Source organism: Ambystoma mexicanum, chromosome 2q (assembly GCF_040938575.1).
Source record: "Ambystoma mexicanum isolate Mex_15411 chromosome 2q, UKY_AmexF1_1, whole genome shotgun sequence".
In the NCBI taxonomy this organism is placed as follows: Eukaryota; Metazoa; Chordata; class Amphibia; order Caudata; family Ambystomatidae; genus Ambystoma; species Ambystoma mexicanum.
In genome coordinates this window covers 936,344,269-936,360,725 of record NC_090924.1, presented here as the reverse complement: position 1 = coordinate 936,360,725, position 16,457 = coordinate 936,344,269, and the positions used below count along the sequence as shown (strand labels likewise).

Sequence of the window (16,457 nt, the reverse complement as noted above, 5' to 3'; positions counted from 1 at the left end):
TTTACTATACAAGTGGTTAAACACAGTGGCGCGCAAAATGTCAAAATTTAAAAACCCATGGTTGATCTAAAGCAGTACTCTGAAAAGCATGGCTGCAGAGGGGCATTTACACTGAAACACAATTGTGACCCATGAACTGTTGGTTTGGGCTTTGAAGGAGAAAGATGTCTGGTATTCAATTTAAAGAGGAAATAAATACAAAGAAATGATGGAGGAGAGATTTCAACTACAGTGAATTGTTGATAACACAGCCAGCAGATGCGACATGGAAGGTCAGGTTCCCCATAAAAAGTGCAATTAGTTCTGAACAAAGACCCTTTGAAATCTGAACTCCAGGCTTAGGAGCAGGGCCTACCAAGAAGAATATCTGGTTGGCAATTAGTTGCTGATAACATGTCCTGCAGAAGTAACCTTGAGGTCAAGCTTCCCATACAACTGTACATTAAGCAATCAGCAAGGCCTTTGAAGCCCAGCAGAAGGACATGTTAAGATGAACACAGATAAACCAGATGGCTGGTCACATGGTTTCAGAGAAATGGAAACCCACTCATTGGGGCCAGGTTGTGCCCTGCCATTGATTAAATATTGAATACAGTTTTTCCCAAATAAAAAGAGTATTGTTTGTCTGAGTGAGCCCACCCCGGGTTCAAATTAAACAGAGGAAAAAGCCCATTGGGACCATGTGAAAACAAGATGTATGTGATGTACATAGTGTAAGTTATGTGGAAAAGTATTGTTTTTCCATTTGCATACAACTGAGCAATGGAGTGCCCCGGTAATTGCCGGGTGCCGTTATAATTCGCAAGTTCGGCAGCAGCCTGCCAGTTGTACTGGCAAGGCTATCGCTGAACTTGTAATAAGGCCCATTTTCATGGTGCTTTTCCCCACAATATATGCCAGTGGCTTTGTCCATACGTTTCCTTGCTGGCTGCACCAATATGTTCCAGTATTCCCAGATAAGTACCTACTCATGTTTGTGATGCATATAATGACAGTAATATTACTATAGGAAAACATGTCCAAGTTGGCTCTGCCAATATATGCCAGTATCCCTGTGAAAGAACAGACTCCTGTTGGATTTTCCTGTAAAAATGCCATGCTGCAATAACAGACACTGTCTAACTAGCTGCACCAATGTAGGCCTGCCTAGCCATGCAATTATACCTATCATGGTTGCTTTATCAGAGATGCCCAGTAAAAAATGGCATACCACAGTAAGAAATGGCTAGACTGGCCTCACCAAAATTCAATTCTAGCCACACAAAAGCTGCACCATGCTTGCTTCATCATAGATTTTCAGTCTATAAATGTTATGCCATGGCAAGAAATGCAAAAATGTCTGTAGTAGCAAAAAATGTTCCCTTTGAAAGACCGCCTTTTCCATAAAAGGCCTTATGTGCAATCTGCAATCAAATAACTATGTGCCTTGCTATGTAGGACAGGCATAGTTCTAAAAAAGGAGACTCCACAAAGAGGTAGTCGTTGCCCTTCATCTACACAGAAGGTGTAGAAAAAGGAAGAGGACTACCAAAGTGCAGTTTCTCTACTATCAGCAAGGCAGACACCCTCTGAAATAATGCCTGTCCCATTAGGCAGAGTGAAACAGTAAGCATTCAAATGTAAGAATGAAAGAATGATAAAATTGCTCCACTCAAATTAAGAGCAAGTAAAGCTAAAGCACATCTTAACAAATGGTTCACCCCACAACTAAAGGACCTCCATATGCTGAAGAGAAAGTGTGAAATTACCTGGAGACTATGCCCTTCTACTGAGAACAAAAATAAACTAACAACCACCTCAGTGCACTATAAAAAAGAAGTTTGCATGGAAAAAAAGAATTCCTATAATGAACTTGTTGCCAAATCTAATTCTAGTATGAAGGAATTATTTACAATACTAAAAGAACTTGAGTCCCTAATCTCTACACCTGACATATGTAACAAAAATAAAACTAGTGCTCTGATATTCGACAGGCACCAGCTAATAAAATCAACACTCTGCAAAATAAAATAAAAGTAAAGAAAGATTCTCTGAATTTACCACACTCGGCTAATACCATCCTACTTAGTGACACACCAACTACCTAGACTAACAGATTCTGTTTTACCAAAACATCTGCCCTAGAGGTAGAAAAATAATGTTATCCCTTAAGCCATCCAACTGCAAAGGAGATATCTGTCCAGTGCAGATTATAAAAGATGCTGCTAGAGGCCTGTCCCTGTTCATCTCTAAACTGGTCAACGTTTCATTCTCCTCTGGCACTATCACAGCCAATTTAAAACAATCCTGGGTTCTCCCACTTCTAAAGAAGCAAACTTTAGATCCACTTATTGCCACCAACTACCACCCCATCACAACGGTACCATGTCTATTGAAAATACTGGACAAAATTGCCTATACACAGATTCAATAATACCTTGAGCTACATGAACTTCAAGGGGTTAGACAATCTGGCTTCCGCCCTCTACACAGAACAGAAACTCCCTGATTGATTTGAAAACACAGATTGATGAGCTGAGAGATAAAGGGAAGACAACACTGCTCCTATTACTTGATCTCTCAGCCGCATTTGACTTAGTAGATCATAAGGCCCTATGCAGACACCTGCACTCAGCAGCCCCCTTCTCCACGGAGGCTATCAAATGGATAGAATCCTTCCTGAGCGAGAGAACCATGAGGGTGTTCTCCCCATCGGCAGTGGCAGACCCCTCCCCGATCCTATGTGGGGTACCTCAGGGCTTGTGCGTCTCCCCTGCTCTATAAAATATCATCACCAAGCCTTTGTTCGATGATCTGGACCTTCTGGTTATCACCTACACTAATTATGCAGATGATACACAGATTCTCCCCCCACTTTCTGGGGATCATTGCGAGGACTTGGCATTGGTGAATAGGGTATACCTCATCATTCAGGCATGGATGGCGACTCACGGGCTATGCCTGAATGATGACAAGACAGAGCTGATAATTCTGGGTACTCAGTCTAACATTAACACATTAGGTCATAAATATTCCTCATTTACCATTGATGGAAATATTATTAAGGTATCCAAGGAGGTAAAAACCCTTGCTTTATAACTCGACTCCACCATGTCTTTTGATAAACAAGTTAAATCTCTAGTCTCTACCACTGCCTACGCATCTAAGCTTATCAGAGCTGGCAAGCCTTTTCTCTCAAATGAAAGTTGCATTATCCTGGCCAGAGCATTAATTCTCTCCAGGTTAGATTACTGCAATGCCCTCTACAGTGGTGCCAACAAAGCAATCATTCAGAGATTACACATTTAGCAAAATAATGCTCTAAGAGCTGCACTAGGCTTGAACAAAAGACTTTACATTGCCTCAACCAGACTTCAATACAAGTGGCTTTCCAGCTATAATAAAATACAGTTAAAAATGGCCTCTTTGGCTCACAAAGCCTGTTGCACCTAGTTACCTAATAGACAAACTGATGAGAAGAACCTCCAGTAGGCCGAAAAGAATTGGAAATACCAATTGCCTTGTGGTACCAAGATTTAGGCTCACTAAGATTCATGGCAACAGCTTCCCTGTGAAGGTTGCTAAACTTTGGAACTCCTTGCCTCATGAGCTGAGAGTAGACCAACCTTACTTACAATTTAGAAAGAGATATATCACCCATCTCAACTTCACTGTTGGTTAGGTAGTCTTTCTCCTACGTTACACTTCACCTCTTTGATGCTGTCTATCTTGTAAATAATTATTGGAATTGCACTGTATAGCTCTGAACTGTATATAAATTGAACATTTTACATTTTACTTTTTACCTATCCTTTGACTGTAAGTAATTTTACCTGTACATGTATGTGGTCATATTGTGAATTACCTGTAACTTTGTAAGCTTTGCATCTTCTTATTTGCTGCGCCCTGTTACCTCCGGGTTTGGTGCGCATTAGAAATAAAGAAAGAAACAAAGTTCTTACCATGAGTAGTGTTGGCAATGAAAGAGCCTTCTTCATCACACAACTTCCCTCCATTGCAACAACGACAGAAGCAATTTTGAAAAAAGTTATTAAAACAGGAAGCAGAACTGCATCTGAGCAGAACTGCATCTGAGCATGCACGCACCAGCAACGGCACGGTCCCTTCATCCATTGTTTGCCTCACCACATTTGCACGTGGATCCACTTAAAATAAAAAGGACAGTCAAGGCTAGTGATCCCGGGGCTGATGATCATGTGGGCTCACAGGGATCTCTAATCATGGGGAATGCCAATGTTACTGACTAAGTGACTGTTTCTCATCTCTGACCCGAAGCACGCTTTTCTTCTCTCTTGACGGACGAGCCTGCCAGCACACACACAGACAGGGAGGATGGGAGGTCAATACCTCAATGGGTAGAGAAACTGGGAAACAAAGCCTGACCAATTTACCAATGAGTCTTAAATAATTACTTTTGTATAGCACTCTGTTGCTTCCCAGCAAAGTGTGCACTTTATGCATCCCACGTATTCATGCATGCAAACCTGCTAATTAGGAAATGCCAGTGATGACAGGAGTGCCATGGTAAAATGTACAATGCTGACATTACCAGTTTGACGTGAAGTCCTGGAGGTGAATTTGTAAACCCCCAACTCAGCCCACCCTCCAGAGCTTCTGCAATTGACAATCAAATTGCAGAGCGATCTACAATTATAAGACCATCCAAGCATGGTTTTATAACTGGGGATGCAGCTACAATACAGCCGAGTACAAGACTTACGCTTTTATAAAACAGTATATAAAATTTGGTGACTTTCAGTAAACACTTTTTACTCTACATTCCCAAAAAACAATATTGCCCTTTTTTGACCTTTCTAACTGCATCCTGGTAAACTTCACTATCACTCTGTTTCTATTCTTATCTACTGTGACTACTCAAACAATGTCTACCCGGGTCCGCCAAAGGTACTGAGCACACATCTCCACTTAATACAGAATGCTGCAGCTCTTCCTTTGATGAGACTTTGGTTATTTGAGCACACTACCCCAGCCTTGCCTGCTCTGCACTGGCTTCCAGTGGTGAGCCGGTTAGAGTTCACATCCATATGCATCAAACACAGAACGTGCTATAGTTCTACTCCTATCTGCATCCAAGCTAAATTAAAACAAACACTGGCAATGCTGACAGTTTGGGCTTTTGTGTAGGCATGGGAAAGGCACTTGCCAGGCACTGCGTAGTGGTACTAACTGGCCACTGATGATAGCAGGTGCAAAATGGTGCGAGTACCTGGGCATCTAATAGCAGTGCCTGGCAAATTCCTAATACTTATACACAAGCCAAACGGTTGGCTTTTCAAATGCTTGTTTTTAACAGGACTTCAGTGAAGGACACACATCGTGCTTATAAATTGAGTGGCTGAAGGCAGACCTGGTTTAGACATTTATAGTACACCAGTAGCATGCTTTTAACTCCAATTAAGTCATTAACTCCCAGAAGGATGATTTGAAAAAACACTGGCAGACAGGTTGAGAGCAAAGTTTGATGGAAAGGCTTGAATAAAGCAAGCTGAAAGAGTTCCCATTAAGAGGTGTTTTGGGCTGGGAGGGGCAGGAACTGGGTGGGAAGGGCCATAATTATTGGCATGGCCATGGGCAGTCAATGGGCGCGCAAATAACCAAACACACCTTCAAGCTTTGCGTCCTTCCTCATATGCCACGTCTCCATATCTGTACTCTAATGCAACAGTTTTGGTTTATAGGTGGCTCCAACTAATAGCCCACATAAAAAATATATATACCCCTTTTAAACATGTGAGTTCTGCTTCATTGCCTCTTCTTGTTGTGCCGAAAACTAAAAAGAAACAAACTGGAGATCAAGCATTTTAATGTGCACTGCGAAACTCACGGAACTCCCCCCTCCAGTGAAGATTTTATAAATCGGAGACCATCTTAGTTTTTAAGAAGCACATACAACCTATTTTTCTCAACAACCGGTTTAGTTATAGTGATCTCTTATGCCTTCATTAGTGGGATGTTTGCCTGTTCAGTGCCAGGAAGGGAAATTGATTCTGGCAGTGCACTTTATAAACCCATAACATAACTTTCAATGTAAATAGGGCGTGCCAGTTTATTTCTAAATAAAGAAAAATGTAATTAAGAGGTACATAAATAAGAGGTGGCAAAGCCAACAAATTATCAAATGTCTGCCTTTGTTATGCTTTGTTTTAAATGGATGCGTGTGATCCAGACTTTGCCATAATCTATAGCCATCCTGCACAACAACCACATGGTAAGGAGCTTCAGGGCCTGGTTGGTGGTTTCCGGAGACATTTATCTGTATTTTTACTTCCATTTCCAATCTGTTTTTTGAGCTGGTCTGCAACACAAGTGCCCTGTCTTTCTGTTCTAGTACTTTGTTTGTTTCGGGCTTTCTTCCTTTCCCCACCCCAGCCCCTGAGCAATTGATAAAACAGTCAGGTGTCCCCTTTGGCCTAGTTGGTGCATTTTGGGGGATTTGTGTGTTTTCCTATCTGGTTGGTGCTTTCTGGAGGGATTTGTGTGTGTTTTACTTTGATTTCCATTCCGTTTATGAGCTGTTCTGCAACTAGAGTGCACTGTCTTTGTGTTCTAGCCCTTTGTGTCTGACTTATTTCCTTTCCCCACCCAACCCCTTAACAATTGGCTAAGGCATTCAGTTGTCCCTTTCCTTTTGTCTTGGTGGACATCTTTCACTGCGTCCCTGTGTCTTTCCTGGTTGTAACATGTAGCCATCCTGCACAGAAAAAACTGGTAAGGAGCTTAAGTGCCTGTTTGGTGCTTTTGGGAGGGATTTGTGTGTTTTTTCCAACCAATTCTTTGGCCTGTTTGCTGGTTTTTGGAGGGATTTCTCTGTGATTTTACTTTGATTTCCAATCTATGATTTAGCTGGTCTTCAACTGGAGGTCCCTGTCTTTGTGTTCTAGTCCTTTGTTTGTTTCTGGCTTTCTTCATTTCCCGATAGCAATTAGCTAAGGCAGTCAGATGTCCCTTTCCTTTTGTCTTGGCAGCATTCTCTCATGACTTCCCTCTGCCTTCTCCCATCCACCTTAATCCATTAACTGATCTTCCCTCCTCACTCCCCCTGCCCGCTCATTCAGTTCTCCTTGGACTGTGTTTCCCACATGTGATCAGATCAGCAGCTTTTCAGAGGCTCTCCTAGGGCAGCCTTTCCCGGGTAGCCAGCAAAGGGCCAGAGGCAAAGGGCACCTCCCATCCCCTGTTTGCCCTGTTTGCCCAGGGCACCCCAGCCAAGTCTCAAAACTGTCTGCAGCAACTTTCAGATAAGAGACGATACTTTTGTCTCCTTTACGCAATATTAACGGCATAGCAGAAGTTAGGTGCCTTGAAGTTCGGTGCATGTTTAAAGTACACCCACTGTATCGAATGTTAGGTGCCTATCTGTAGGATATGAGTTTAGGCACATATCTAGTCCATACCCACAGATCAGATTCAGTACACATTTAGAGCATTTCAATGCATTTAGACAAATCTACGAAGGTAGCCAATGTATTGCACTGAGACTAATTATGTAGAAAGCCAATCTACTGCACTTAGATGTTTCTGCGTTCAGCCAATGTATTGCACTTAGAAGTTTTATGAGGGTTGCTAACACATTGCACTTAGAAGATTTGTGAAGATAGCCAATGTATTGCATTTAGAAGATTTTAAGGATAACCAATGTTTTGCACTAAGATGATTTTGAGATTAGCCAATGTATTGCACTGAGACTAATTATGCAGCTAGCCAATCTATTGCACTTAGTGGATTGTATGAAGGTTGGTAACACATTGCACTCAGAGGAATTGTGAAAATAGCCAATGTTTTGCAGTTAGAATACTTTTGAAGGTAGTCAATGTTTTGCACTAAGAAGATTTCGAGGGTTGCTAATACATTGCACTTAGAGGAATTGTGACGATAGCCAATGTACTTCACTTAGAAGATTTGTGAGGGTAGCCAATGTTTTGCACTAAGAAGATTTTGAGATTAGCCAATGTATTGCATTTAGACATTTTTGAGGATAGCCATTGTATCACACTTAGTAAATTTATGACGGTTGCTAACACATTGCACTTAGAGGAATTGTGAAAATAGCCAATCTACTGCACTTTGAAAATTTCTGAAGGTAGCCAATGTTTTGCACTAATAACATTTTGAGTATAACCAATGTATTGAACAAAGAGGTTTTTGAGGGTAGCCAATGTATTACACTGAGATTATTTGTGCAGATAGATAATGTATTGTACTTAGACTTTTTGAAGGTAGCCAATGCGTTGCACCTAGATGAACGAAGAAATAGCTCACTCCTGGTATCTAGAAGATTTTATGAGGGTAGCAAATACACTTCACTCGGATGAATTGTGAAGATAACTAATGTACCGCACATAGAAGTTTTCTGAGGGTACCTAATACATTGCACTTGGAGGAATTGTGAAGATAGTGAACGTAGTGCACTCAGAAGTCAGTCGAGGGTAGCAATTGCACTGCTTTTACAGAAACTGTGAATACAGCCACTGCTCTGCACTTGAAGATCTCTGAGCGTAGCCAATGTAGCACACCTAGATGAACTGTGAAGATAGCCAATGCATTACACTTAGAAGATTTATGAGGGTAGCCAATGTGTTGCACCCAAACAAACTGTGAAGGCAGCTATTGCATTGCACTTAGAAGTTTTATGAAGGTAGCTAATATACTGCACTTAGATGAATTGCAAAGATAGCCAACACCCTGCACTTAGAGGATCTTGTCAAGGGAAGTCAATGCATTGCACCCAGATGAATTTTGAGGGTCGCCAATATACTAACAAACCCTGCTCCTTCTCCCCTCCAGCATACCGTTCAAGTACCACACACACCCAAGGGTCAGCCAAACTATACACGAACCACACAAAATGCACATCCAAAATAACATAACTTTGGCGCCACTTAATGAAACTGCATTACATTCTGTGATATTATTCTAGATCTGGCATACAACAATCCCATACACTGGGCTTTACCCTTCCGGATATAAGGAGCCAGTGCACACAACCAAAACTCCCTTAGAAAGCTGACACATACAGACACCACTTTATCCTTGTTCTGCAAGCATCAACAGAAGAGCACAACCTCTAGCCTATCCCTCCTCCCTCACTAACACCCGCCCTCTTTCTTACAGAGCACAGTGAGCACCTGGAGACCACACCAACGGTTACAGTGCACGGTATAAAACAAGTTAACATAACACAAAATAAGGAGTAATCTCATTTGTCCAGAATAGGACAATCAGGATGCTGCATTTAAATTTGTGTCACAGCCACAGGCTTAGCTGTTGCTTTGGATCCTGGATCAAAGCTATACTATTCAGCTCAGGTTAGGCTTATCTCTCCCTCAGAAATGTGAAGCTTGCCCACCTCAAGGCAAATGGTAATATTTTAGACCAGCAGAACTAGGCAACCTGAGATTAACATAAGTACAATGGAAAGGATATTGCCTGGCACCATAAACAGGACCTCCCCATATAATGCATTGATGTGGTATATTCAAGGCGTCTTTGTATTGTCCACGACCATTGCAAGAATGCAGAGATGCCTTGTTAGAGTTCCACCGGAGGGTTGCCCAGCTGTCAAACGGATTGCTGGACGATCCACCCAGGTGAAGTCTAGACATCAGAGATTCAGTATGAAGTTCACGAGCAGAGGTATCCCCAAGACAGCTGTAGAAGGTTGAAAGACCATGTTGGCAATGATGGCGAGGTGATGCCACTTCTGGCATCTGATATATAGCAGAGTGCCCCTCTCCCTTCTACACTTCAGGAAGACTCGGAAGACCCTACTCTTTGAAGTGCATCTTGCCAACAGCTGATCACTCCACTGAACCTTATTTCTCCCGGTCCAGTGATCCCCTCTCCATGATCCCCCTTCCCATCTCAGCTACCACTGCTACCACCCATACACTACCCTTATCCCCCTGGGCGTGTCCCCTACATACAGCGCTCCGTTGCTTCCCAGCTAGATTTTTACTTTATAAATCCATACACAAATATATAGATACATCATAGCTTGCTTGCCAAAACAGATGCAGCTCACATTAATGGCTTCCATAGCATAGGTTCTTTCAAACATCTATCCTTCGTTTTAAAATATCCTCTTTCCTATTTTCCCTTCTTTACTGCATTACAGTGCTTCTATGACAACGTGCATTTTGGGGAAGTGCAAAATATTTTCCTTTTTCAACCTCCCTGTATTTGAAATTGATTTATTTTCGTTTTTATTTTAAATGGGGGTGTCCTCAAAATGCCTTGCCCACCCCTTACTTTTTAAAGTGACAATAGCAAAGCTGTTGAGGCTTACGCTCTGCTGCACACGCTTGCTCCAGTGGATATGGGAAACCACCTGGCCATAGTATTAAATGGCCAAATCACTGATGCCATTGCCTCCTAGGGGAGGAAGGATCCCATATTGTGAGGAGGCAGTGCACCAGGCAGGGAGAGGATGTAGGAGCCGGTATGTGCCCGGGCCCTTCAGCATAGCGAGGGGTATGGGGCGTATAGTGTTGAGGGTATGTATGCAAGTTAGGGTTTAGACAGTATTATCAGACATGGAAAAGAGACTACTGTTCAACGAGGTAAACAGAAGTCTTTTTTACTGGAACTATGCTAAATGTAATACTGTGCAAGCCTGAGTTGGCATATGTTTTTAACTATTCAAAGGTATTAACTAGGTATATGTGCATTATTTAGATACTCTGACGAATTACAGAGCATTTTTAGGCATCAATAGTGTGTATTGCCTAACTAGCACTGGTTTTTCTCTGAGCATAAAATGCCCATAACTTCATGGAAGCAAATGCATGCTTGTGATGGCAAATCAATCCGAGTTGCGTAACAGGGGCAATTGCTGGTCTGTCGGGGCAAAGCCAGTAATGAAGTATCCTTACAGGAGAAATGTTTGCAGTATTTTGCAGATGCATCACATTTAACATTCCCCTATTGTTGTACTCTATTTACAGCTCTATATACCTTCCCTGAGGCACAAAGGTTGCCAGACCAATTGTTCCAAAAAAGGTTATAAAGAAATTGATTCATAATTTTGTCAAGGAACTGCATGAACACAATGTGTGCGTGTTACATACACTAAATCAAATACAGCATCAGCATGTAAAAACAACGCTGAAGAAAGACTTGCCCCATCAAATCAAGCCCATGCAATTTTTCGAAATTTTAATTTGGGCTACATGAATAACATTTTATACTCAGTACACACAAGATGATGCATTTTAGAGGCACACAGTACGGTTCTGAGAAGTGTTAGAGCTGGGCGTTTGTCAACGAAATTGAACAGAAGTCTCGGGCATCAAACTATGACGCTAGCTGCAGCCCCTAACTTATATACCACTGTGAAGCTCAGTAAAGAAGAACGAGTCTAGCTAACACAGACATTAATGATAAGCGTGCCACCTCACTGTCCCAGGCATCTGCTATATGTGTGAATATCGCACCCTTAGAAGATTCCCTTTTAGTAACAAATTCAAGTTAATATTGATAAGAATTTTGAAGGGTCCCGAGGAAGGTGGATGAAAAAGAGACACGCCGAAACGTCTAAGCGACGTAGATGTAGACCTATTATATCACTGATTGCTTAGGGAATTAGAAACCCTGCACTGGGCTATGTACAATAATTGTCAAGTGTTTGGTGATCATACTGTTCCTAACCATGCGCTCAGCCCATGATTAGGAGCCACTGTGGTTCGTCCAGAGTTTTGCGATTTGCACTTTTTCTGCATAGAAGCAGTGGCACTTTAGGTCGTGTTTTGTGATATGTAGCACATATGCACTCTGTCAGATGTTTATATTTATTATATGTGCTGTATAAAACGGGAAACAACTTTAGGGGTTTCCTAAGGTTGTTAATGTTTTTTGTCTCCTGGATAAATAAATAAATCTATTTTGATATGTACGAATTTATTTTCTTGAAATCTTTTACTGTTTATGCTAAGGCAGGAACAATTGTCGCATAAATTTGAGCAGTGGCAGAGCCAGGGAAGTTGAGGGGGGCGGACGACCGTCCCTGGATTTCCCCCTGGTGCCCAGTGTGCTCCCCAGCCTCCCGCTGGCACCCTATTATCCGTCTCCCCCGGCACCAAAAGATGCCTCTGTTAGTGGTCCTGAGAATACTCTCTGCGAGTCTACACCCCAGTCCTCTCACAATATTCAGTGATGCCAGTGTCACCTTGATCAGACGAAGCACATCCCAATTAGAGGTGATCCGCCATAATTACTACTGGCGCCACTGAAGCTTGCGACCTGACAGCTACAGCTGCGGCTTTTATGAAGTGTACTTCACAGTGTCAACCACCAAATGATTCATTGATGACTCCTCTACCAATGAGTTATTGATTTTATTTTCTCTTTCAGAAAAAAATGCTAAAAGAGAGAATTCATCAACACATAAACCTTTCTTCCTATGCCACTGTTGCCTTCTGCAAACATTAATGTGCACTGCAGCAACACATTTATTTCTTCACACTTTCACCTTCTTTTTTAAAAACCTTAATAGTATCTCTAATTGTGTCAGATTTGTATGGGTATCATCAGGGTTATAAAACCACTTAGCATCTCAGAGGTCAAATATGCCACCAGCTTTTGCTGAATCCCAAGCAATCAGACTTGGCCTCATGTGTACTATCATATAAATCTTAGAATAGAATACAATTGAAAAGAATACCAATACACACACATTACAGGGCCTGTGGCAGCAGCCCTGTAGTTATGGTTAAGTTGCTCAACCCATAGGAAGAGCACTTTTTGGAAGACTTATAACTTCTGCCCCCCTGGACAAATCCTCAACAAAATTATACAAAAATGTATATCGCCCCCTTAGATTGATTCTGCAAAGTTTAGCGAGGTTGCATCCCAGGTGGCAAAGTTATGGGGGGTCCCAAAATGTCTGGTTTTCCACATAGAAGCAATGGGAAAAACGTTTAGCTCATGCCTACAGGCCAAACCGCTGGATGGATTTTCCCCAAATTTGCAGCAGGAGTGGCGGCTTGGTCCTAGTGTAAAAGGTGCTTTTGTAAATTTGATGTAAATCTGTCCGGTAGTATTTTTGAAAACTGCCAAAAAGTAGTTTAAATAAAATTGTGATATCTGAGTCTGGTGTGCAGACTCACTTCCCTATTTGGTCGCTTCCCAAATCAGGGGGTGGCGTGATGTCCGCAGACATTGGACATGCCTGCTGATTGGATGTTGAAAAGCGTGAGCTGCGTCATATTTTTTTAAACGGTCGCCATGTTGGATTTGCTGACAGTGGGCAGTTTCCGCAGGTAGCACACTGGGAAAAAGTCTGGAAATCACATTTGGGTTTATTTGGTGGTCGAAAGAGGGGCTGGAAAGGGAGGGGGAGTGCAATAAAGATGATATGGAGCTGTGTGTCTAGGTGAAAAAAGTGGGCGTTGGTGCCACTGGCTCCGCGGACACCATGGTAGTCCGTGGACAATGCTGTGAACGAAAAGCTTGGAAAACACATTTGAGGTTATTTCTTGGCTGAAAGAGGGGTTGGAAAGTGTGGAGGAGTGGAATAAAGATGATATGGACCTGTCAATATTGGTGTCCGTGGACATCATTTGGATTGCAGGGGGTTCAGGGCGAGTTTTAATATTTGAAGCTGTATTGTACGTACTTGTTATATGGTTTAATTCTATTGTGGTGGTTGTGGCTAGTGGCAAGATTCTTGGGGGCATAGCTGTAGGCCATAGCCCCAAGAATCCGCCCACTTGCCACAACCACCACAGTAGTAATATGTGTATAGTAATTATAGGTAATGTAGCAGGAGTATACAGTATTTGTAATGTGGTGGAATTATATCATTAATGTGTATATTAATGATATAGGCTGTGCTGCGCGGTAGCGGCTGTGTAGTTATGGTTAAGTTGCTCAACCCATAGGAAAAGCACTATTTAGGCGGCTTATAACTTCCTCACGAAACTTTGCAAATAAAGTATATGGCCCCGGCTGATTGATTCTGCGAAGTTTGGTGAGGGGGGGCAAAGTTATAGAGGGGGTCCCAAAATGTGTGGTTTTCCTCATAAAAGCAATGGAAAAAGATTTAGCTCACGTCTACAGCCCAAACTAGTGGATGGATTTTCACCAGATTTGCACCAGGAGCGCTGGCTTGGTCCCAAAAGTGTGCTTTTGTATATTTGGTGTAGGTCCGTTCAGTAGTTTTTTTTTAAAACAGCCAAATAGTAGGTAAAAAAAAATGAGTGGTATCTGGGTTCGGTCCGCTGACTCACTTCCCTGTTCCATCCATGGATGGACCTCCGATTTGTCCAGAGGACAGCGTGATGACCATGGACATCGGATGCGCCCACTGTTTGGATGGTGAAAAGCGTGAGGTGCGCCATATTTTCTGAAACGCCCACCATGTTGTATCCGCAGACAGTCTCAGCTGACCGCAGACATAGCGGTGGGGGAAAAAGTCTGGAAAACAAATTTGGGGTTGTTTGGTGGTGGGAAGAGGGGTTGAGAAGGGTGGGCCACTGGACAAAAGATGATATGGGGCTATTTTTATAGATGGAAAAGGGGCGTGCAAGTGTCGTGGTAGTCCACGGACACAGCGGTAGTCCGCGGAGAGCACTGTGAACGGACGGCTTGGGAAACACATTTGGGATTATTTGGTGTGTGAAAGAGGGTTTGGAAAGTGTAGGGGAGTGGAATAAAGATAATATGGAGCTGATAGGTGGAAAAAAGGGTTTGCAAATGCTGCTGAGTCCACAGTCAATTTTGGTGTCCACGGACATAGTTTGCATTGGAAGGGGATTCTGGGCGAGTTTGGTTATTTCAACATGTATTGTATGTACTTGCTATATGGTATGCACTTGTTATATGGTTTTATATGGTTTCATTATATTATGGTGGTTGTGACCAGTGGCAAGATTCTTGGGGGCATGGTCACAACCACTATAGTAATATGTGTATAGTAATAATAGATACTGTAGGGGGAGTATACAGTACTTGTAATATGGTGGTATAATACAATTGAAGTGCAGTACAATTGAGGGTAGTGGGCATTCCCCAAGAATCTGGCCACTGGCTACACGCACTATGGTAATATGTGTATAGTATTTATAGGTACTGTAGGGATAGTATGCAATATTTGTAATATGGTGGCATAATACATATTACTACAAAAGACAGTTCTAGCACACTACACAATACAACCCACACTGTAAAGGAACACAGAGGACAGGCAGTTTCACAAAGGAAAAGGAAGCACTCTGGATACTGACAGGAGGGTAGTTGGTAAAGTAATCAGTATTACCGTTCAAAGTTATTTGGTTTCAGCACCAAGGGGCAAAGGATCGTAACTGTCTATAGGGTCCTTCGGAGAAGGACCATCGGGGCAGAACCACAGTGTAGCTGGTGCTTAAGAAGTTCTTGATGCTCAACAGCCTCGAAGCATTTCCAGGACGCTTGGCAGCTCCTAAGACAGAGTTCGAGACAGGATACAGCTCCAGGTATCAGGCGGCAGGTAGTTAGGCAAGTGAGGCTGGATGAATGGCTGCATGCAAGCCTACATGGTGGCTCAGGGTCAAGAATCATTGTCTCCGGGATGTTAGGCAGAACTGGAATGCTAGAATGCTGGTCGAGGCGTCTAGGACAGTCAGCAGTGAAGCCGGTTGTGGTTCAAGGACTCGACTGTCTCGTAAATGTCCTTAAAAGTTGGACACTGGTTGGTGCTTGTGTGGCACTACTCCTAGCTTCTTTGCAGGGCTTGTATCATCCTTTCAAGGCAGACGGCCCAAAGCTTAGCAGAGAGTTTGCAGGCAACAGCCTTGGGCTTAGTTCAGAGACTCTCCGGCACTTCCCAACTAGGAAGCTTGCTGGCAGAACCTAGCAGGGCATGCTGTGTGCTGGCTGGGTACCGTTTCAGGAGCTGCTGGACGGGTCCTCAGAGTCCGGTATCTCCCTCTATTCCCTGGGAGATGTTTGGGGGAGGGATCATGCTTCCCTCTTGGAACTCCTGGCCTTCCTTCACTGGTGGAAGATGTTAGGTAGACTGTACCTTCAGCCTGGGTCCAAATGAGTCCTTATTCTTCTTACTCCTTTTGAAGTTGTCATATGATCTCAAAGTGAGGGGTTCAGCCCTCCTTCAAAGCCAAATGGGGCCCAGTGATTGGTGCAGGCTAAGACTACCTTAATGAACCCATCATGGGTACCCCCAACAATCTTCTGTTATGCATGAGATAAGGACCAGAGTGTTCTGCAAGATCAAAGGTAAGGGGTGACAACACATACCTAAATCCCACCCATCTTCCTGCCTGTTGTAGATCAAAGTGTCTCTCTGTTAACTGAGCCCTCTGTGACTCTTCATTAAAGCGCAGGTCTCCCTCAAATCACATACTTCTCCCCTCTGAAAGGGGTCCGCCCTGCAGGGGTACCTGCGGGAACTGATGGACCCAGACATGCCATTCACTGCCTTTCATAAAGAGGGGTGTGAACTA

At 42.9% G+C, this 16,457-nt stretch overlaps 1 protein-coding gene across 1 annotated transcript in view; it reads right to left on the bottom strand.

The window, feature by feature from the left end:
• The window catches only part of CREB5 (cAMP responsive element binding protein 5), a 1,617,326-nt gene that overhangs the window by 463,411 nt on the left and 1,137,458 nt on the right, over positions 1 to 16,457 (bottom strand). The gene's annotated exons all lie outside the window — the stretch shown is intronic.